This window comes from Macaca mulatta, chromosome 7, assembly GCF_049350105.2.
Source record: "Macaca mulatta isolate MMU2019108-1 chromosome 7, T2T-MMU8v2.0, whole genome shotgun sequence".
NCBI classification, from domain to species: domain Eukaryota; kingdom Metazoa; phylum Chordata; class Mammalia; order Primates; family Cercopithecidae; genus Macaca; species Macaca mulatta.
The window spans coordinates 74,932,226-74,954,972 of record NC_133412.1 but is presented as its reverse complement, the minus strand read 5'-3'; the positions used below and the strand labels follow the sequence as shown (position 1 = coordinate 74,954,972).

The window sequence follows — 22,747 nt, the reverse complement described above, 5'->3', positions numbered from 1 at the left end:
TATGTGATGAAATGGGAAATACACATGAGCATTCGTACAGACTACCTGAGAAAAAACCCTTGGGTGATCAAGTCATGAAGTGAATTAACCACTTAAATGGAATATCATTTTTACTTCAAAGGATGACTGACAAAAAATGTTATTTCAGCTTGGGTTTTGGAGACATTTTCTCAAAAAACGAGATTCTGTTATTTCAAGGAAAACAACAGACAGGCCATAATAAAATTCAACAATAAAATTGCTAATAATAAAACTCAAGCTTTTGAACAAAAAATTAGAATTTTAGAAAACTGATGTCTACCATCGCTTTCCAAAAGTATTCTGATGAGACTGATGGTGATATTGATGAATGAATTTTGATACCATATAATCAAGTGTATCAACATATAGAAGATCTCAGTGAACGATTATTTTTGAAGCGACCAATGCATGATGTTATAATATCATGCAAGGGTAAAAAATCCAAAGTTCAAGAAAAATCAAGTTTTGATGGATTATCAAAAAAGAAGTCAAGGCAACATGGCAAAACCCTGTCTCTACGAAAAATACAAAAAAGTAGCTAGGTGTGGTAGCACACACCTGTAGTCCCAACTACTGTGGAGGCTAAGGTGGGAGGATCACCTGAGTCCCCAGAGACTGAGGCTCCAGTGATCCATGACCATACCACTGCATTCCAGCCTGGGCAACAGAGCAAAACCCCATCTCAAAAAAAAGAAAAAGAAAAAGAAATATCCACAATGATCTAAAATGGCTATCTGTATGACATTGGCCTTTGTTCAAATTTTTTTCAAGCAAATATCACACAATAAATTGAATGCAGACACAAATGACATACCAAACACCAAAGAAATTTGCAAAAGATTAAGATTGTACTACTTTGGGTTTAGAAATTTTCTTTTCATAAAAGCATTTATAACAATATTTGGTGAACCTTTAAAGAATATTTTGAATATTTCTGATTTAATTTCTAGTGATAAATACCAGTAGATATCACCTACATACACAAAAGCTCCTTGGGCCCTCAATATATTTTTAAGAGTGTAAAGGTATCCTGACCCCAAAACTTTGAGACCTGCTGTCTTCCCCTCCACTTTCTTCCTTCCCTTGAATTTCTTCCTTGGAAAAACATTCCTTTGCCATTCTACGTTAACTTATTTAGTTCAATTGAGGCCAGTTTTGCTACCTCTCTCCCGTCTTTCCACATCCTTCTCTTGACACAAAACCTGACCAAAGGAGTCTACCAGCCCACCCCATTTCCAGTGATTAGCTGTCAGGTGGGCTAAGCCAAGCAAATCTGAGTTTTCCCTGAGACTAGACCTCTCTTTCTGGGAGATATGGAACCACAGGGACAAGATGGGCCACCTTGGGGTAGTCAGAATTCATCTTGCCTAAATGGGAAGAGGTTAGGCAAGTTTCTAGAAAGCCAAACTGCTTTCTGGAAAGTCAAAGATAATTATACTTTCTGCCACGACTGTGAGAATGCCCATTTCATTGCACACTTTCTAGTATTTTTACCAATCTGATAAGTAAAAGCTGGTACCTAGAAGAAAAAAAGGCCGGGTGTGGTGGCTCATGCCTGTAATCCCAGCACTTTGGGAGGCCAAGGTGAGTGGATCACCCAAGGTCAGGAGCTCCAGACCAGCCCGGCCAACATGATGAAACCCCATCTCTACTAAAAATACAAAAATTAGCCAGGCATGGTGGCAGGCTCCTGTAATCCCTGCTACTCGGGAGGCTGAGGCAGGAGAATCACTTGAATCTGGGAGGCAGTGGTTGTAGTGAGCCAAGATCATGCCACTGCACTCCAGCCTGGGTGACAAGAGCGAGACTTTATCTCAAAAAACAAATTTTCCATACAATATAATTTGCTCCATGTCTAGAAACTAATTCAGCAATGAGAACTGAAAGCCTCACTTGGAAGGTTTCAAGGATTTAGCTGTACCTATGGATGTCCAAACATTAGTTAAGGTAGAAAAAAAAATACACACACACACACACACACACACACACTCACCCCTATGTATTCAGTACCAGGAAACACAATGACTAGACGGTACAGTCATCCAACACAAAGCACACAATAACTGAAGGCACTGTAGAGGAGTAACTTCTGACATGGATCTACAATATTGTTGAGTGAAAAAGCAGATTACAAAAAAAAAATCTGATTTTGTAAGGGAGAGGGAACACATACAAGCACAGGAGAAAAGAGATGAGCAGAGGACTGGAAAAATACAAAATTCTCATGGTGGCACATTCTGAGTGGTAGAATTATAGGTATGATTTTCTAGTTTTGCCTAAAAATTTTCTAAACTTCTTAAAATAAGAAGTTTTTGTTATCCATATTATAAAATATCCATCACCCCAGCAAATTTAACCTTGAGCACAAACATGTTCAATGTTTGTTCAGTTTAATATTTAAGAAAGACATCTAAAATGATGACTAATATTTAAACCTATGCATTAATATTTTTCAATAATATGCTTTACATTTTGTAATTTTGATAAGGTTAAACTTTATATCCATCTTGAAAAGATAAGTTTTCTATTTGTCTTTAAAATATGACCTACAATATGCCTGTTTTTAAACAGTGAATGATGCTCAAAAATCGCAATATAAATTCAGGCAGTGTTCCTTACATGGAATGTTTAAGGGTTTCTAACACTGTTCTTTCTCACCGGTTATGAAAACACAGAACAATTATCTACACATCTAATTATTCAGGTACTTTGTTTCTCCTCCATTCTATTAGTTTTATAGTAATTTTAAGGCCTGTGAGGATGAAGTTGTCTGTGACAGTTACCACAAAGGTTACTATAAGCAGACAAATTTCAAACAGGTTATCACCACTACCATCCCCACGATACAACTGTCTCAATCAAGGGCAACACAATTCAAGGTTAGCCAAGACAACCTCTTTACCTGTCACTGCTTAAGAAAAGAATTTTTTGGTCTTATTTAGAAATAACTTTCTGTATCTATTTTTCTCCACAAATCCACTGAGACCAAGGTGTGGCTCTATCTCAAGCACCAGTAGGCAAAACTGCCTGCCAGTATGTTCAGTTTCTGTATCTTTCCAAATGTGTGGCACAGCTATCTTTTGATATCATAATGTTTTGAAAACTGAAGCACAAACTTCTTCTTGAAAGTTCAGTCGGGCTCGGTAGCTCACGCCTGTAATCCCAGCACTTTAGGAGGCCAAGGCAGGCAGATCACAAAGTCAGGAGTTCAAGACCAGCCTGGCCAACATGGGGTCTCTACTAAAACTACAAAAATTAGCTGGGTGCGGTGGCAGGTGCCTGTAATCCCAGCTACTCGGGAGGCTGAGGCAGGAGAATTGCTTAAACCTGGGCAGCAGAGGTTCCAGTGAGCCGAGATCGCGCCACCGCACTGCAGCCTGGGTGATAGAGTGAGACTCCATCTCAAAATTAAAAAAAAAAAAAGAATTTCAGATGTACAGCAGCTGTAATTCTTCTGAAGGCTGGTTATGGGACACATTACTTTCATACTTTGTTGTTCAATAAATGTGGGGTGGAGAATAAAGTAAATTGTCAGAATTACCATATAAAATAAAATTCTAAGTCCTCTGACAACAAAAGAAACTTAAAATACAAACACACACACACACACACACACACACACACACGGTTTTCCCTAATCATTTTACAACTAAACAACCAATAAGCTAACCAGGGCCCACAAAAGCAGAGTAAAAATTCTATCTCTTGATAAAATAAAAATGCACATATATCCCTGTCATCTAAAAAAAATGCTTAAGTATTCAAAGACAGACAGCAATTATAGCTACTGAGAACATCATTGTAAGCAAACTAAGGCAGAGAAAACAAAGGTGCTGATGAGGATTTGAACCACCGAACCTGCAGAAACCCACTAGATGGTTTCCTAGGTTCCAAGTTGGCATTATCTTTCAGAACGATCTTCTAGAAAAGATTACATAACACTGTTACAAAGGATCTGGGGAGAGGGATGCTGGCTTGATAAAGCCAGCTGGCTTGATGCTCTGGCTCTCCAGTTATGCTTTACATTTTCACTTCTTACACTCTCTTTCATATGAAGTCAATTTACAGACTTCTATCAAGCCCTTAGAGACCTTTTTGTACTATCCATGACGAGTTCTTGATGTTATCTCTGCACTTTTGACACATTCTTAGCAGTTAACTTACAAGGCAGTTAAGATTTTTGTTCAAGCACAATGTAGTGACAATAGAATCACACACTTAATAAAACAAATATTTACCAAGCATTTATTCAGTGGAAGATGAAAAGCACAAAGTATAATTATAAAATATTCTCCCCTGCCACCATTTTAAAAAAAGTAAAAAGGCTTACAGAATACAGCATAACATGACCAAAGCAAAAATAGTAAGGACTAAAGAGGGGAGGAAGGTGATATATCAGCATGAACAAAATATGACCCAGAAGAGCCTTGGTGGTCAGACATGTAAAGACAAATTGGGTAGGGTTAGTGGGTGGCTGTCAGGGGCACATTCTACAGGGGAAAAATAGCTGATACAGAAGCCTGAAAGGAAAAGCGGGCAGAGCGCCTGTACAGGACTGTTAACCTGCCGCATCCACGGTACAATGCGCCTTTCCAGAACATAGCGGCGGCCCGGGGACGGGGATGGCTCAAACAGCACCAGAGGCTGCATTCCAACTTTTTCTCCCTCAACAAGTCCGTTTTCATTGTTAGTTTCTCCTTAAACACAAACTTAAAAACGATTGGCTGAACACGAGAGAACAAGGAAAACCTGACTGAGGAATGAGGCCTTTAAACTTAAGGGCCTTTGGGGTCCGGGCGCGGTGGCTCAGGCCTGTAATCCCAGAACTTTGGGGGGCAGAGGTGGGTCATTTGAGGTCAGGAGTTCGAGACCAGCCTGGCCAACATGGTGAAACCCTGTCTCTACTAAACAACACAAAAGTTAGCCAGGCGTGGTGGCGGGCGCCTGTAATCCCAGCTACTCGGGAGTCTGAGGCAGCAGAATCGCTTGAAGCCATGGACTGTCAAGGGACAGAGGCTGCAGTAAGCCAAGATCGCCCCACTGCACTGCAGCCTGGGCGACAGAGTGAGACTCCATCTCAACAAGTGCTTCCCATTATGCCGGTTAATTTTTGTATTTTTAGTAGAGACAGGGTTTTACCATGTTGGCCTGGCTGGTCTAGAACTCCTGACCTCAGGTGATCCACCCGCCTCAACCTTCCAAAGTGCTGGGATTACAGGAATGAGCACTGCGCCCGGCCAAAAACCGAAAATCTTAAAGGCCTTTCCCCTTCCCCGCCTGGGCTCAAACAACAGCCGGAGCCAACCTGTCATGCCCCGTCGCGGTTCCGGAGCCGGTCGGCTGACTGAGGGCGACCACGGGCCCCGAAAGGGCTGCGGGAGACGCGGGCTTCCACCTCGGGAAGCGGCCACCAGGGCGAGAGGTGCCAGCAGTCCCCAAGCCAGCCCCGCGCAAGGAGCCAGAGAGACGCACCCTCAGCCTCCTCCTACCCAAGCCTCCCGCAGTCCCCGCGATCTGGGCCAGGCCAGTCGCAGGAGAAAGGGGTGTGTTGGCCCAGCCCGGGGAACCGGGGCCTCTCCGGGGCAGGCTCCCCTTTGTCCCGGGACTCCAGGAGCCTCCTCTCCGCCCTCACCCTGACCCGCGAGGCCGCGGCTGGGCGCCTCATCATGACGTTGCAGTGGAGCGTGAGCTGCCGCGGCTCCTGGTTCTTGTGGAAGATAGAGGCTAGCAACTTCAGCTTGGCCTTGAACCCTGACAGGGACATCTTACCCTCATTTCCGGCGGGAGGGGCGCGGAAGGTGAGCCGATCCGGAGCCCCTGTCATGGCCACGACCACCCGGCAGGACAGCCCGGCGGAGCTCTGGCCGCTCTGCCTCTCCCCACTGCCTCCACTGTAGTCGGAGCACGGCTGGAAAATGGTAAGGGGCACCGAGGCCTCTGCGGGGAGCTGTGTGGCGGCCTGGGCGGCTGCTCCCCTTGTAACCGACTCCACCGACAGGAGGCGCGGCTCCTGTCAAGCCGCAGCTTAAAAGGGCAACAGCACCACCGCCCCCTCTACCGCCTGGGAAAGGGCTGCCCCCACCTTACCCCCTTCCCTCTCACTCCTTACCCCCGCGCTCCCAGTGCCCACCCATTTCCGCAGGTGCAAGAGTCTGGAGCATGAGTGCGCTTCTGGCTGCCCCCTCCTAGCCTTGACTCAGCACTGCTGGACCCATCTAGTCCGTTCCTGGCACTGGCGGACTGGAGGCTCCGGGCAGCACAACCACCAACTCGTGTGTGCGTGTGTGTGTTGGGGGTGCGGGGTGGGGGGCACAAAACCACTAACGTGTGTGTGTGTGTGTATGTATGTTTCTGTCTCCCAAGGGAACAGCACTGCTGAGTTCAGGCTGAGTTCAGTCCTCATGGACTGTAAGCAAAATACACTCACAAGAAGGCTATGTGCTGTTTTGTCTTTTGCAGTGACATCATGTTTGCAGTGACATCATGTGGCTCATGTTTTATGTTTTTCAGAGTTCATTAGTTTCTGTTTGTTCTCAGTTAATATCCAGCTCAATAGATTGTGTAAGTAGAATACCCCCAAACTGAAAGTCACCTACATAAAATATAGTGAAAAATATGTCACTCACTTAAACTATAGTTGAAAACATGTACTCATTAGTTTTGTGTAGCCAACACTGGATATTGGGTAAGGGCACAGGATCCCAGGGCTAGACTGCCTGGGTTCAAGTTCCGATTGAGCCACTTGCTGGCTTTGAAATACTTGACAGCTTTAAGCCTCAGTTTCTTTCTTTTTTTTTTTTTTTTAACTTAATCCCAAATGTGATAGTAAGTCTCAGTTTCTTGATCTGAAAAACAAATTATTCAATGAGAGTCTATGTGAAAAGCTACTATCTGGCTCAGGAAAGTCCTCAGCTTTAGCCCTTATTAGCTATGATTATTATTGTGCTGGCTACACATATATTAATGAGGCAGGAAAATGCTCAAGGATAACAACCAAGTATCCAGATTATTTCATCAGATCGAGACAGATACATATGTGTGTATGCTCATGTTTTAGCTCAGAGCCATTTGTCTAAAAGGCTGTTGAACTCAGAGGCCCAGGCAGTATCAACTTTACTTTGCAGTGGAGCCATCACTTTTGTTAATCAATGAAATTGACATAATGCTCTTTTTTTTTTCTTTTTAGCACCAACCATGTGCCTAGAGCTAACTGTGTCAAGAAGAGCATACTTCAATTGGCTGGAGTGAGCAATTCAACTTGTGGAGGAATGAGAAATGATAGTGTTGAGACAAGAAACATAAAAACCCAGGGTAAGGTAGGAATCACTGAAAGTCAGGCAAAGGAACTGGCATCCAGTGATGAGTCAGGCTTTGCCCGTCTCTGGCCCTACAGATGGCTCTTTGGAAAGGAAAAAATTAAGCCAGGCCCGAGGGCACAGATCCTAAGGGACTGCTGGCAGCTCTAGGCTGTCTATGGAAGAGAAGCAGAGGGTGGCATCTGGTTGAAAGAGGGAGCTGGGGGGCATGGCTTGAGCCTGTGTTTACAGATGGAGTCCCCTGATTCCTGCGACTGGGGAAGGAGATCATGCCTGGATCAGGGGACCTCAAATCAGAACTTTTCCCACCCACACTACTTCTTGTCAGGGCATCTTTCACTGCAAACTACAGATAAACTAGTTGAAAGCTCAGTAGATTCTCATGATGGTGCCCAGCAGGCCAGGCCTAGCTGCCCTTTAACATGTGACTGAGGGTGATGCCACTGGCCCATAAGGACACACTGGAAACTGTTTACATCCATGGACACACCCTGCCCCACAGAGACAGCTATGCAGGGTTCTTTAGGTTTGGGGTGCTGTGCTGGCAGTTGCCTTATAAATATGTAGGATTAAAATGGGATGCCCTGGAGCTTAGCTGACCTTTACCCCCCACTCTAAAATGAAGGGGCTGCTAGTTTTGTCTGTTTTATGAAAGATGGGTCTGTCATTGTTTTTAGAACCTTTGGAGAAAGATTTCTTGGGAGGAAGCTACCCTGAACGCTCAAGAGATTTTTCTCATTTACTGGCGCACCAGCTTTAGAGTCCAGGTCTTCATCCTGGCTCAGCCACCCTCCAGCTGTGTGGCCTTTGAGAAGTTGCTTGACTACACTGAGTCTCACTGTCACTATGAGTGGAGGTTGCTACATTGCTATTGTGTGGAGCACCTTCCCCCAGGCACTCCTATAGGGTGATGGTGAAGATTAAATGAAATAATGAGGCTGAAGGGGGAGGATCGCTTGAGGCCAGGAGTTTGAGACTAGCCTGAGCAAAAAAGCCAGACCTCATTTCTAGGAAAATTTTTTTTGGTTTTTTTTTGAGATAGAGTCTCACTCTGTTGCCCAGGATGGAGTACAGTGGCATGATCTCAGCTCACTGCAAGCTCTGCCTTTCGGGTTCATGCCATTCTCCTGCCTCAGCCTCTGGAATAACTGGGACTACAGGTGCCCGCCACCACACCTGGCTAATGTTTTGCATTTTTAGTAGAGACAGGGTTTCACCATGTTAGCCAGGATGATCTCGATATCCTGACTTCATGATCCACCCGCCTCAGCCTCCCAAAGTGCTGGGATTACAGGCATGAGCCACCGCACCCAGCCCAAAAATGTATTTTAAAAAATTAGCTGGACTTAATTGTTTATGCCTGTAGTCCCAGCTACTAGGGAGGCTGAGGTGAGACCACTTCAGCCCAAGAGTTTGAGGCTGCAGTGAGCCATGATTGCACCACTGCATTCCAGCCCAGGCAACAGAGAGAGACCCTATCTCAAATAAATGAATGAGTCAGAAAATAAATAAATAAATAAATAAATGAAATAATGCATTTAATTAGTACACTAGTACATGATCAGGCACATGATAAATGCTTGATAAATGGTAGCCCCAATAAGCTTTGTAATGTTTTGGGAGAGAGTGTCCTTTGGACTCAGCCCAGTCACAGAAGCATTTGAAAAGACTGATTTGTATGATGGCTATTTCCTACAGGTAAAAACCTGTACCTCAAGGGACCCAGGGCATTGCCTCAATGGGGCACTTTATTCTATTTACTCTTGTTTTGGGCAGCACCTGTTGCCCTAGGGCTAAGCAGGACTGCTACCACAGACTCAATTGCCAAGAGTATCTCCCTCCCCAAGCTAGCCGTGGGAAAGCCACTTGCATCATAAGACTACAGGAAATCAAAGGGAATAAAAACCACAATTTAGTCACTCACTCTCCAGTTCATGGGAAATAGGTTTTTGCTATTTTGAACAGAGCTGTTAGGAACATTCATTGTCCACATCCCCTGTTTTATATAGGCAAGAATTTCTCTTGGATGTACAGTAGAATTGCTGGGCTGGGAGGAGTGTGAATATTCAACCTTATGAGATGGAGCCAAACTGTTTTCCAAAGTGGTCATACCAGTGTATACTCCCAGCAGCAGTTCTTAAGAGATCTCAGGATCTCTATCTTCTGATGATGTCACAAGCATTCAAAAAGAATGAATGCCAGCTATAAACAACAATAAAGATGAATCTTAGCAATATAATATTAAGTGAAAAAAGCAAGTTCCAGAAGGATACATACAGCATACTTTATATAACTTGGTAAAGAAAATGTGGGCATGTTGGCTCATGCCTGTAATCCCAGCACTTTGGGAGGCCAAGGCAGGAGGATTGCTTGAGGCCAGGAATTCAAGACCAGCCTAGGCGACACAGCAAAACTCTGTCTCTACAAAAGCTAGAAAAATTAACTGGGTATGGTGGTGCAGGCATTTAGTCCCAGCTACTCATGAGGCTGAGGTGGGAGGATCTCTTGAGTCTAGGTGCTCAAGGTTACAGTGAGCCATGACTGCACCACTGCACTCCAACCTGGGCAACAGAATGAGACCTTGTCTCTAAAGAAAAAAAAAAAAGTAAATAAGTAAAATTTAAACACATAATGTGTATATATACTTTAAGATTATATAAAGATAAAATAAAAAACTGTACCTCTAGGGGAAGATTGTATAAAGATAAAATAAAAAACTGTATCTCTAGGGGAAGAGAGACATCTGTACACACATTTCATGGCAGCATTATTCACAATAGCCAAAAGACACACGGTACAACATGGGTGAACCTTGAAGACATTATGCTAAGTGAAACAAACCAGCGCAACAAGACAAATACTGTATGATTCTGCTTGTAGGAGATATTTAGAGTAGTCAAACTCAGAAATAGAAAGTAAAATGGTGGTTGCCAGCATCTTGGAAGGAGGGGAAAGCAGGGAGTTATAAATGGGTGTAGAGTTTGAGTTTTGCAAGATGGAAAGAGTTCTTGGAGGCCAGGAGCAGTGGCTCAAGCCTGTAATCCCAGCACTTTGGGAAGCCGAGACGGGCGGATCACGAGGTCAGGAGATGGAGACCATCCTGGCTAACACGGTGAAACCCTGTCTCTACTAAAAAATACAAAAAACTAGCCGGGCAAAGTGGCGGGCACCTGTAGTCCCAGCTACTTGGGAGGCTGAGGCAGGAGAATGGCGTAAACCCGGGAGGCGGAGCTTGCAGTGAGCTGAGATCTGGCCACTGCACTCCAGCCTGGGTGACAGAGCTAGACTCTGCCTCAAAAAAAAAAGAAAAAAGAAAAGAAAAGAAAAGAGTTCTTGGAGACAAATCACAGAAGTGTGAATACACTTAGTACTGAACTGCACACTTAACAGTGGTAGTGATGGGAAATTGCATGCCATGTGTATTTTACCACGATTTTGAAAAGAAAAAAGGAACTTAAGGGAACTAAGAATGTGAGATTCAGGAAAGTGATTCCCTGTGGTAGGGGGAAGTAATAGGGAGTTGGGAACATGGGACAGTGGTGTGTCACCAGCTGCAAGTTGTCAAGGTCCTAACTAATTTTGCATAGTGAGTTTCCTTTAAAAATAGTGCTTATTGTATTTTTAAAATAAACAGACATATTAAAATGCTCCTGCATTTTACCAATGGGAGAGTGTGTCATGAACCAGGGATAAGATCGATCCAATTATCTACACCTGAAGGGAAAGATATTCAACCTCAAAATTACCTGTAGGAAATTATAAACTGTTTTAAAATTTACAGTAAGGATGTAAACATCTCTCCTGACATTTTCCTTTTGTCATTTTCATGAAGTCCTGACTTAAAGAACCCTTCTTTAAATTACTGCAGATAGAAGGTACACATAGAAAACTGAACCAGGAAGATTCCCATCTGGCAATTTTAGTCACATTTAGTCATATTTCTCCACCCAAGAGAAACAAAGAGAAGCTTGTCCCTTCAGAAAGCTATGATTTTTTTTAAAAAATTCAACAAAATACTAATTTATTAAATAATACAAGTGACAATTTGGTTGCAAGTTGGCAGCTCAAAATTTCTAATTTTTAATATGATTGATCCATAATAAATGTGATAATTGACTTATTCTGGTTCAGATTTGTTATCAGATGTTGATTTAACAAGGTTTTGTTCAGGTCTGTTTATGTCATGGGGTCACAATATATGTTTTAGAGCTGAAAGTAACTATAGAGATTATCTTGTCCAGAGATAGCAAATTCTTGGCACACTTGCCTCTAGTCCCCAAACCCATGCTCATGGCAGACATTGCTAATCAATAGCAGGATGTTTCCCTCACAAGCCTGGTCTACCTCAGAATCCTTTCTACACAGATTTCCAAGCAGCCACTTGGTCCCAGTACATGATTTGAATCCTATTGGCATCCCTTAATCTAGTCCAACTGTCTGCTTGTACAGATGGAGAAACACAGTAAGGAGGTGAATTATGCAAAGTCACACAGGAGACAAAATTTATTCACATTTTCTGAGCTCTAGTCCAGTGTCTTTCTCATTACCTTTGAGGCATCCCTTCCTTTGTGTCTCTGATATAAACCAGGTACTCTTGTCATCACAGGAATCCCAGTCTCTGCTGATTCAATGAGCTGAATCCAACTCACAATATGCAGCTCCACTCATGGATGTTTTTCTTTCTGGGATTGCAGGCCTCTCTCTTCCTCTCTGTCCTTTCAGCTGCTACTCACACTGGTGGTGACGGCTTCCACGGAGGAGAACGCATCCTCCTTATCTTCTGTGAACCTCCTCTTGCATCTCCCCAAAGTGCTTTACAAGCAAACTACAGCACTGCCAGCTTTGGGGTGGCCATAACTCATTTTATGCTGGCCACCGAGCTCCCCTCCATGGTTGCATTGTTGACATGGAGCAGATTCTGCTTCATTGCCTGAAATGATTCCCCCTCCAAAACCACCACTCCACCTGCATACACAAATGACTGAAGATTTCTTTCTCCGAGAAAACCTACAAACTCCAAATTGTTAGATAAATGAAATGGAGACCAAATTACAAAAGCAGGTAATTGGCTGTGATCCATGTGAAATAGCTGTGGAAACAAAACTGAAGACCATCTAGTGCCTTCTGAAATTGGCCTTAATTAAGATGCTTTTACAAAGCTGGGAAAAGGCAGGCAGCAGCTCAGGATCTTTAGTGCCACAAAATAATGGAAAGGCCTTTAACCTCTGAAAGGGATACCAGGAGCAGGCAGGGCATTATCCTCTTCTTTGAACCATGAGAGGACATTTTACAACCTCTGCCAAGATGCCTCGATTCAAATTAAAATTCAAGTGGTTTTGCCAGTCCCTCCTCCAAGTGAGAAGTACATACCTCCTCTTAAAGCCATAGGAAAGGCATTGGAGAGAACTGGCTGTCTTCTCATTTTGGACATGAGAAAGTGGGGCACAGATCAGACAAGAACTGGCCATAAGTCACACCTGGGGACTCAAAGCTTAAAGTCAGAGCTCTGTATCATAACGAGTGGCCCTTGCTTGGGTGCCTGGGAAAGGGACGTACCAAACAGAGCAAAGAAACCTGCAACTGATGGCAGCCTCCTGGGGGAACACACTGCTGGTGGTGGCAAAAGGACAGCAAGGGGCCTCGCAATCAGAGGTGAGAGAGGACAGACCAGCACTGAAACTGATGAGTCAACTGTGTTAGCATGGTGCTGTTGCATTGCAGATATTCTCTCTTTTAATTATCTCAACAAATCTGGGTGATTAAACCCATTTCATGGATGAGAACATGGAGGCTCAGAGACAGTAAGTAAGTTGTCTAAGGTGGTCTCATTACAAGTTAGCTGTGCAGGCTGGGTACAGTGGCTCATGCCTATAATCCCAAAACTTTGGGAGGCCAAGGCAGGAGGATCACCTGTGGTCAGGAATGTGAGACCAGCCTGGCCAACATGGTGAAACCCTGTCTCCACTAAAAATACAAATATTACCCAGGCATGGTGGTGGATACCTGTAATCCTAGCTGCTCGAGAGGCTGAGACAGGAGAATAGCTTGAACCCAGGAGGCAGACGTTGCAGTGATCTGAGATCATGTCACTGCACTCCAGCCTGGATGACAGAGCAAGACTCCATCTCAAAAAAAAAAAAAAAAAAAAAAAAAAAAAAAGATTCAAAAGCATTAGAAACCAAATAAACGTGATGAAAACAGTGAGATTTTCTGCTTACAGACCAGCAAAGAGGACAAATGGAAGGGGGAAACTGCAGCTCTGCCACTGTTGTTGGGAGTATAAACTGAACCAATTTTTCTGCAGGATAATTTTTAAATTTCTATTAAAAACCCTAAAACTGTTTTATGTTATTTTCCTCCAGAAATTCTACTTCTTTGAATTCATTCCAAAAATGCTTGCTCGAATCCATTAAAAAATATATGTAAGAAAATTTACTTCTGGGGTGGCAATGATTAAGTTAATATACATCAATCTATTAAAAATGATGCCAAAGATAGATTTGCTGCCATAGTGACAAAAGATAGTGACAAAAGACTATATAACAATTCTACTTTTTAAAATGTTTATATGCATGAAAAAGTATAAAAAGCAACAAACCAGAATGTTTTGAGTGGCAAAATTAGAGACTTTTCTTCATATTTGTCTTCCAAATTATTACAAAAAGAATGTGATTTTCTTTATAATCAGGGAGACATATTATTTTCATTTATTTATACTTAAATTTCTTTTCTTTTCCTTATTTTTTCTCATGTATGTATCACATGTAGTCTAGAGAGCTTGAATCCCTGCCTCTTGAGGTAAATCAGCGCATTTCTGTCTCTATAAATTTGCCTTTTTTGGACATTTCAAGTCAATGGAATTATACAGCATGTGGTCTTGTGTCTGGCTTTTTTACTTAGCTAATGTTTTTGAGGTTGGTTCATGACATATTGTAGCTGGACGAGCCACAGACAAAACTCCTCAGGCGCTGGGTTAAAGAAGGAAGGAGCTTTATTCAGCTGGGAGCTTCGGCAGACTTGCATCTCAAAAGCTGAGCTGCCCAAGTGAGCACTGCCTGTCCGTTTTAAGGGTTTACAACTCTAAGGGCGTCTGCGTGAGAGAGTCATAATTGATTGAGCAAGCAAGGGGTACATGACCAGGGACTGCATGCACCAGTAATTGGAATGGAACAGAACAGGACAGGGATTTTCACAATGCTTTTCCATACAATGTCTGGAATCTATAGATAACACAAGCAGTTTGGTGAGGGGTTGATTTTTAACTATCAGGCCCAGGGCACGTGCTGGGCTATCTGCCTGTGGATTTCATTTCTGCCTTTTAGTTTTCACTTCTTCTTTCTTTGGAGGCAGAAATTGGGCATAAGACAATATGAGAGGTGGTCTCCTCCCTTATTCCCCCCTTTGAGAACTTCACTCATTAGTGAGAGTTCTCACTTTTATCCTCACTATGTCTTCTAGTAGGACAAATCGATAGTGATTTGTATAGTACACTTTTGCTGAAGCATTTTGGTGAACTAAAGTAGTGATGGAGGTTTTTATCATTTGAAGGAGTACAGGTAGCAAACAAGGGAGTAGTAAGCGGGTTCCTATTACTATTATAATTTCTATTATAAGAGTTTTAAATCCTCCTAGCACCAGAAATCATTTTCTAAACATGGCCCCAGGATTAAATCCATGCCACACTTGCATGGGCACAGGTACCAATTTTGTCATATCTTTATGTCTTCAACTACTTGCCCTTGAACATCTATGTGTAGACAGGAATTGGTAAGGTTGAATTTCCTACAGACCCCTCCCTCAGTGCTAGCAAGTAGTTGAGAGCCAATCTATTTTGATAGATAGCATTTCTCATCTTAGTTTCTTGGCAGGCCAGAATAGTCAAGGTTCTGCCGGTTTTATTAGTGATTATTTCTCTTTTTTTCTTTTTTCTTTTGTCTTTTTTTTTTTTTTTTTTTTGAGATGGAGTCTCACTCTGTCACCCAGGCTGGAGTGCATTGTCACATCTCAGTTCACTGCAACCTCCACCTCCTGGGTTCATGCCATTCTCCTGCCTCAGCCTCCTAAGGAGCTGGTACCACAGGTGACCACCACCACACCTGGCTATTTTTTGTGTGTTTTTAGTAGAGACAGGGTTTCATGGTGTCAGCCAGAATGGTCTCAATCTCCTGACCTCGTGATCCACCTGTCTCAGCCTCCCAAAGTGCTGGGATTACAGGTGTGAGCCACTGCACCCAGCCTCTAAGACAACTTGTAACTGTATGATTTGGTTAAGCATGTAAATGGGGGTCTGGTGTCCCCTCGAGCTGTCTTGTGCCCAAGTAGCAGGCCCATAGTATTGTATGATTTTTTTAGGGGACCATTTATTGTCTTTCCGATTACCTATAGCTTTTTTTGTTTGTTTGTTTGTTTGTGTTTGTTTGCAGGAAGCATAGATAGGGAAGCCCAGGAGTTCACCTGTTTTTATGGGCAGTAGGAAGAAGGATGGTTTAATAGTGCCAGTAACACAACTACCTGCCTACTGGTAGGGTAATTTGGCATAAACTCTATGCCTGCATATTCAGTATAATCCAGTGGGGGCTGTCCAGTCCTGGTGGGACTCTGGGTAGGTCCACTCAGTTTGCAACTTTGAGAATTTACTAAATGGATTCTTTTTACTATGGCCTAGACCCCACCAGATGACTGTTTTTAATTTTATGTTAAAAACTGTGACCATGGGGGGCTCAGATGGGTTATAACACACATCAGGCTGGTCACTTCCTGGGCTACATACCTTGTACTGGGTGGCATTATACAAACAAGTCCCTTTTAGAGTTCCAGCACATTTATAATAACTGTAGAAGAAAAAGAAAATTTTAACTTTTTGCCCTACCTTAGTGACCTGATGTATACACTGGGAACAGTCCTTAGTTTGAGGAAGGTCAGTTGAAGTCCCTACTGTACAAGTCCAAAATTTAAGGAAAATAAGTCCCATGGTGAGTATCCTCGTGCTTTGGCCATGCATGGACCAGTCAGCTTCTGGGTGTGACTGGAGCAGGGCTTATCATCTTCTTCAGAGTCACTTTGCAGGGATTGTTTGGGCTTGGTCTCACCTCCTAGGTCTCAGGTGCTGTGGGTTTCACGCAGCTGTGGTGGATCCAGGCTGGGATTCCTTTTGCTTTTACAGCTGTGGGAGTGGTCAAGACAATGGTCTGGGGTCCTTTTCATTGTGGCTGCATGGGGGCTATGTTCTAATCCTTGATCTACACCTGATCACCTTTGCTGTCCTCTGTAACAAGTCAGCCACAAACATCAGCCCATTGTCTGAACCAATTCATAAGGGCTGTCCAAATCTAGGGATGAGATCTCCACGTTTGGGCATCTGGGTGAAGTCTACTTGGAGATCTTCAAAGGGGGCTGTTATATAAGCCTGTATGCCAGGCAGGACAGTTGGACCTTGCCTAGCATTGTGCTGCTGGGAGATGACACACTGCTGTGCCACTGTTTTGGCAAGGGCTGACAGACACAAGATGTAGAAGTACCAGCTTAATTTTTCAAGTGACTCTTGGCCTAGGTGGGTGGTCTCATGCACAGCCAGTATGACTGCAGCTCCTAGCAGTTGTGACACAGCTATTCTTCCATCCAATAACCAGATCCATCCTTCTTCTAATACCTGCCCTCCCTCTGGTTGATGAAATGCCGGGGTGAAAGGGATAGCCAATTGGACTAAAGCACAAGTGCCATTCCAATTATTCGGCAGTGTCCAGTAAAGGTCCACCACAATACCACCACACATCCGCTCAGGGATGAACAAGGGCTGACTTATTGGTAAGCTCTTGAAAATTCTTAAGCTCACTGCATCCCTTCAGGTCTCCAAGAAACACTAAATTTCCTTCCTGTCTTGACAGACATGAAGTGAACTTAGTGTTGGGAGACAGAAGCTGGATGGCCCTCAGGGGCTGACCCGCAGGGTGTCGTACTTTGGGATATAGCAGAGAGGGAGATTAGCACAACTTGTTACTCCAGGCTGTAGAATCCTGGAAAAGAGCTACCATGCGGTCCATGCCTGGTCGACTGAAGGACCACCTTAGTGGAAAGGGGATAATCTGGGCCTCTGGGCTGCCGTGCACACAAGCATAACAATTGCTTTCATTTAACATGCGGAAGGAATATTTGATCCATTCCAACCAGGCATTTACATCTTGATATCCTGTCTTAATTGTCAAGGTTTGTTTTAAGCCTTTAACAACTATGATACTCTAGTAAAATGAACGTATGGTTTTAGGAAATTACAAAAACCAGTTGGGGCAGTCCATCCTTGCTCTTTAGTGGTCACAGAACATTGGACCAACTACAGAATAAAAGCTCTACTTTGGGGATGGGCAAGACTCCTGGCTGACACTGGGGTCTTTATCAAAATGTCCTCAGATTAAATGGTCCTAATTTACTAATGCCTAGTCTGAGGAGAGTCAGGAGGGACAGAAGTACTTTTCTGAATTAGAGAGCTGTCTTTGACTTGGTCAGTCCCTACAGGTTATAACAAGGCAAGCATTAAATGCAATAGTTTGGGGCGAAATTGACTTGGTTATGTTAATGACTAGATGGTCAGCAATAGAGCGAGGAAAGAGGAAACAGTAATAGAATAAATAAAAGAGTTAAATTTTTCTTAGCTTTAGTTTGGTAGGGTTTTCCCCTGGAGCTATGGCCCACGACTCTAGAGGGGGTGGTGCTTTCTTGACTCAGGTGTGATGAGTCCATCCCTTTTCTGTATGAACAGCAGTCTCGGTGGTTAGGAGCACAAGGTAGGGTCCTTCCCAGGCTGGCTTGAGTTGTCCTTCTTTCCACCCTTTGATGAGAACATGATCTTCAGGCTGGTGCTGGTTTACCGGAAATTTTAGATGTGGTATATGTCCTAAAAGACTTTTAGTTTTGAGGGAAAGGAAAGTGGAAGATAAACCAAGTATATAATTTTTAAGAAATTGACCTTTTGTTTTAAATGTGGGGGCATCAGCAGTGGACTTTATAGTCCTTGGTGCCTTCTTACTGAGGAATTTCGTTTAGTACTTATTTTTGTTAGTTTTTAGAGCAGAGAAAGCCAAATACCATTTTATATTTGGCAATGCTTTCTGTATGATTTTTATACCCGATGAGCTAAATTTCACCTTTATATTAGTGTGTTATTAATGTTAAACTTAATTTTAATAAAACTTAGTAGACATATTTATTCAATTTTTAATGTCTGACCATAAGGTAAGATTTTTATAGACTCTTTTTAACCTTTTATAATTTTTGTTAAAGAACAGGTTAGTGCCTTAAGAAAAACCCGTTGTGTTTTTACTTTAAGGTCCAGTTCACAGAAAAACTGGATGATGCCCCTTTAACTTTAGCTAATATGTTTACATGCAGAATTTTCTTTACCACTAACATTTTAAAACATACCTAGACCTTCAAAACAAAAAAATTTTTAACCTTTTAATGTAGGTAAAATCCACATTCTTATGCCTCCTTATAATCCTTTTACCAGAAGTATATTTTACTTTCCTTAAACATCTTGCACATAAACTGTTTTTTCAATAGTTTTACATTCAGGAGGCCTAATTACTTTTAAATTATACAACATTTCTTGCATAAATTCTTTTTTCATGACTTTTGCAGACAATTCTTTGACATGTCTGAACTTTCTGACTTACTATAAACATTTCTTTCTTTAAAAAACCAGTTAATTTATTTCAGGACAAGAATTTACCATATAATATTCTTTCTACATAAATTCTGCACCCTTTTTTTTCCTTTTTTTTTTTTTTCAAAGATGATACCCACTCTTTTCCAAAGTGAACTTCCTTTATGTCTGTGGACTAGACTGTCTAAGGCCACAAGATTAGAAGTTACTATAATACATGTTACACTGTTAACTTTTAGCAAACTTTACCTTTGTTGAAAGTCTTGTAAGTTTGGGATTTCAGTTTTCCTTTACTATTAATAAGACTTTGTTTAGTCCAAACTAACTTAGAATTTGTATAGATGGCTTTTTTTTTTTTTTTTTTTCCTGCAATTACCCAGGAGGAACCATCTATCATCCTGTGTTGAAGGGAGTTCCCCCTAGGTCTGGTTGGACCTTTGTATGGTAATTAAGATTTAGATCCCCTGTTAGGAAACCTGTGGGGTTAAGGGAATTTTCAGTGGTTAATGTTAAATCATGTTTTTTTGTTTGTTTGTTTTGTTTTTTTAACAGAATAGCCCTATACCTTAAGATTTTTAAGTTAGTAAGCTACATTTTTGCCTTTTTTTTTTTTAACTTAGGTTTCTTCTGAACTGGTGAGGTGTGCTCACAATGAGGTTTCCTCTAAAACTTATTTTTCTATTTTCTTCTGTTAGCAAAGCAGTTGCTGCTACACATTGAATGCATTTGGGCCATCTGCAGGATACTGGGTTAAGGATTTTTTGACAGGAAGGCTATGGGTTATCAGTGGCCTCAGTGCTTTCAGGGTATGCCCTTATTTACACTGACAACAAAGTGGTATTGGAGTGTTATAGGGTAACAGAGAATACCTTTAATTATCAATTATAGCTTTTAAATTTACCTTGACTTTTAAAGGAATAGGGTACACTTTTTTTTAACTACTTGTATATCTCTCTCTTTCTCTCTTTCTTTCTCTCTTTGACTTTCTGTCTCTGTCTCTGACTTTCCTTTTGCCTCTGTCTCTTCCTCTCTCTATGCCTCTCTCTCTTTCTCCCTCTCTCTCTCCTTGACTCCCTCTTTGTCTCTCTGTCTCTTACTCTCTCTCTTTACCTCTTTTCCTCTCTGTCTCTTTCCTCTCTCTCTCTCTCTCTCTCTCTCTCTCTGCTGGTCTTTCTTTGCCTCTTCCAGCTGCTTATGCTGCTGATCTCTCAACCACTGTTGGGGGCATCTAAAAGCAGCTGTAACCAAGTGTCTATGTACGGGAACTGGTCTGGCTCCCTGGCTTACAGGTTACCTGTGCTATACCTTTGAAACAAGGGACCTGACCTGTCCAGGCTTCCTTCTGATGGCCAACCCATGTCTAATGCTGGCCAGTCTATTTCACACAACGTTCTAAATTTTCCTGGTGTCATAGTAACACCATAATCTCCCTTAAATCCTTTCTTGAAATTTTTCAATATAGTTCCTAGTGGGGTGGGTTTACTTTGTGCCTGACCCATGCTTCCTTGAGACAAAACACCACACTCACACCACATGCACACCACAAAATAAAGAATAGGCAAAAAGGGAACACACACAATTTTACAGTTTACACCAAACCAGGCTTAAAACCAAAATCAGAGTATCAACAAATCCAAGCCAGGTCAAAACCAAAGTATCAAGCAATCCAAGTCAAGTCAAAAACAAAAACCAAAGTGTCGGTACAGGCATGCTGTGGGTGATCAGGTCACACTTCCACTCAAAAGAAGTGGGCAAGTTTTACCAAGTTTCAGATGTCTGGACTCCAAGTGCCAGTTCCTTCCCAGTGTTCAGCCACTATGTTGATCCTCTGCAGGGGCCTGTCACATGCTGCTCTGGCGAGGCATCCTTCTGGGTCAATTGCCTACCTGGCAGCCCTCTTTGGATCTGCCTTATTCAGGCCGGTTGAAGTCCCCCACAGAGGTGCTCCACAGGGCAGGCCTAAGTCACCTAAGGGGCTGCCTCGACAGTCCACCAATCACCTTGCTTCCTGGTCAGGGAACCAAGAAATGTAGCAGGACTAGCAGCAGACAAAACTCCTCAGACACTGGATTAAAGAAGGAAGGAGCTTTATTCAGCTGGGAGCTTCGGCAGACTTGCCTCTGAAAAGCCAAGTTCCCTGAGTGAGCAATTCCTGTCCCTTTTAAGGGCTTACAACTCTAAGGGGGTCTGTGTGAGAGGGTCGTGATAGATTAAGCAAGCAATCCCCCCAGACTGGACCAGGGAATCTCTCGGTTTTCTAGAGTATCCTATCTCCATTTACAAAGCTGAACAGTATTAAAGACCCTGCTGCCTTTGTTAGGCAGATTTGGAGGGGAGGCCCAACAGCAAGGGTGGAGAGGAAAAAGAGAGGGGAGCTCGTGGAACAGGAAGCCCCCCAGGGTCCATGCATGGCTCCCAGTTGTTGAGGATGCTGTGGATGGGGAAGTGCTGATGGTGTCCTGAGGCAGCCTAGCACCTCCATTGGGCCCAGAAGGTCTTGATTTTGGACCCTTACCCATGTTCCAGAAGTGTTTAAAAGCTGTTTTGTTGTTGTTGTTGTTGTTATTTTCCTAAATAATTGTTATTTGGTAGTTATTAATCTTTCTTTGGGAGAGAGACAGGGCTTTAAAACTGAAGAACATAATGTTCATGAAAATATCAAAAATGGAAAAATGTTACTTTGTAAACAATTTGCTATACAAACCAAATGGCAGTTGTTGAGAATCTCAATAAAACGTTAAATGCATTTGCTGCTTTTAGAAGAAATAAAGAAAAAAATGCATTTGCTGGCAGTGGTACCATTTGCCTAAGGTTGGGTCGCTGTGTCATCATACTGTGGTGGGGGGTATACTGTGGTGTATTTGTGTGAAACTTCTCATCTCAGGCTGGATCATAATCTTAGCTGCAGTTTTCCTTCCAAATAGGTTACAAAGTAGTAAAACATGGGCTTGGAAGTGACAAACCTAAGTGAATCATTCAGCTTTAAAAAAAAATCCAATAAAACTAACTTTTAATAATCCTGAGGTTGGTTTTTGAAACAATAGGTACAATTATTTACTCTAAGCATCTGGTTATGATTTTGAATCAGTAATACATACTGTCTCCACCTTTTTTTTTTAAAGTGGAAACAGAGGTTTCATCCAGAAAACCCCAAACCCCAAAACAGTGAATTATTATTATTTTTGTTTTTTTAGACAGGGTGTCACTCTGTCGCCCAGGCTGGAGTGGAGTGGTGGATCTCAGCTCACTGCAGCCTTAACCTCCCACCTCATGAGTAGCTTGGACCACAGGCACCACTGCGCCTGGCTAATTTATTGTATTTTTTGTACAGATGGGGTTTTGCCATGTCACCCAGGGTGGTCTCAAACTTCTAGGCTCAAGCGGTTCACCCACTTTAGCCTTCCACAGTGCTGTGACTCAGGCATGAGCCACTGTGTCTAGCCTGCAGTAACGTTTTAAAACATAAGTTCAAGCATCTCTTCTTTACTCCTTTAATTGGAGGTATGTCTTCTCTCATTGTCCTCATCTTTGGTGTTTCCCCAGAGTTCACTGCTGACTGGATGTACAACATATATTTCAAAGTCAAGGGTGGGTGCGGTGGCTCATGCCTATAATCCCAGTGCTTTGGGAGTCAGGTCAGGCAGATTGCTCAAGACCAGCCTGGGCAATGTGGCGAAACCCTGCTTGTATTAAAAATACAAGAAAATGAGTGTTTCTGGGAGCACTACATGGAGTTGGTGTCGCTACTTTTGGC

General features: G+C 42.7%; 1 long non-coding RNA gene and 1 pseudogene across 2 annotated transcripts in view; one reads left to right on the top strand and one right to left on the bottom strand.

Moving 5' to 3' along the window:
- Window positions 1-4,817, bottom strand: part of LOC114679482 (ubiquitin-conjugating enzyme E2 Q2-like) — a 42,375-nt pseudogene extending 37,558 nt beyond the window's left edge. The window contains exon 1 of the transcript XR_013395923.1: window positions 4,585-4,817. The product of XR_013395923.1 is annotated as a ubiquitin-conjugating enzyme E2 Q2-like (transcript). The remainder of the gene's footprint in view (window positions 1-4,584) is intronic.
- Window positions 4,818-5,684: 867 nt separating this feature from the next.
- On the top strand, window positions 5,685-12,031 carry LOC114679484 (uncharacterized). Its single transcript, XR_013395925.1, has 3 exons — window positions 5,685-5,939; window positions 7,208-8,410; window positions 10,576-12,031. It is a non-coding gene; the product is annotated as an uncharacterized LOC114679484 (long non-coding RNA).
- Window positions 12,032-22,747: the final 10,716 nt, after the last annotated feature.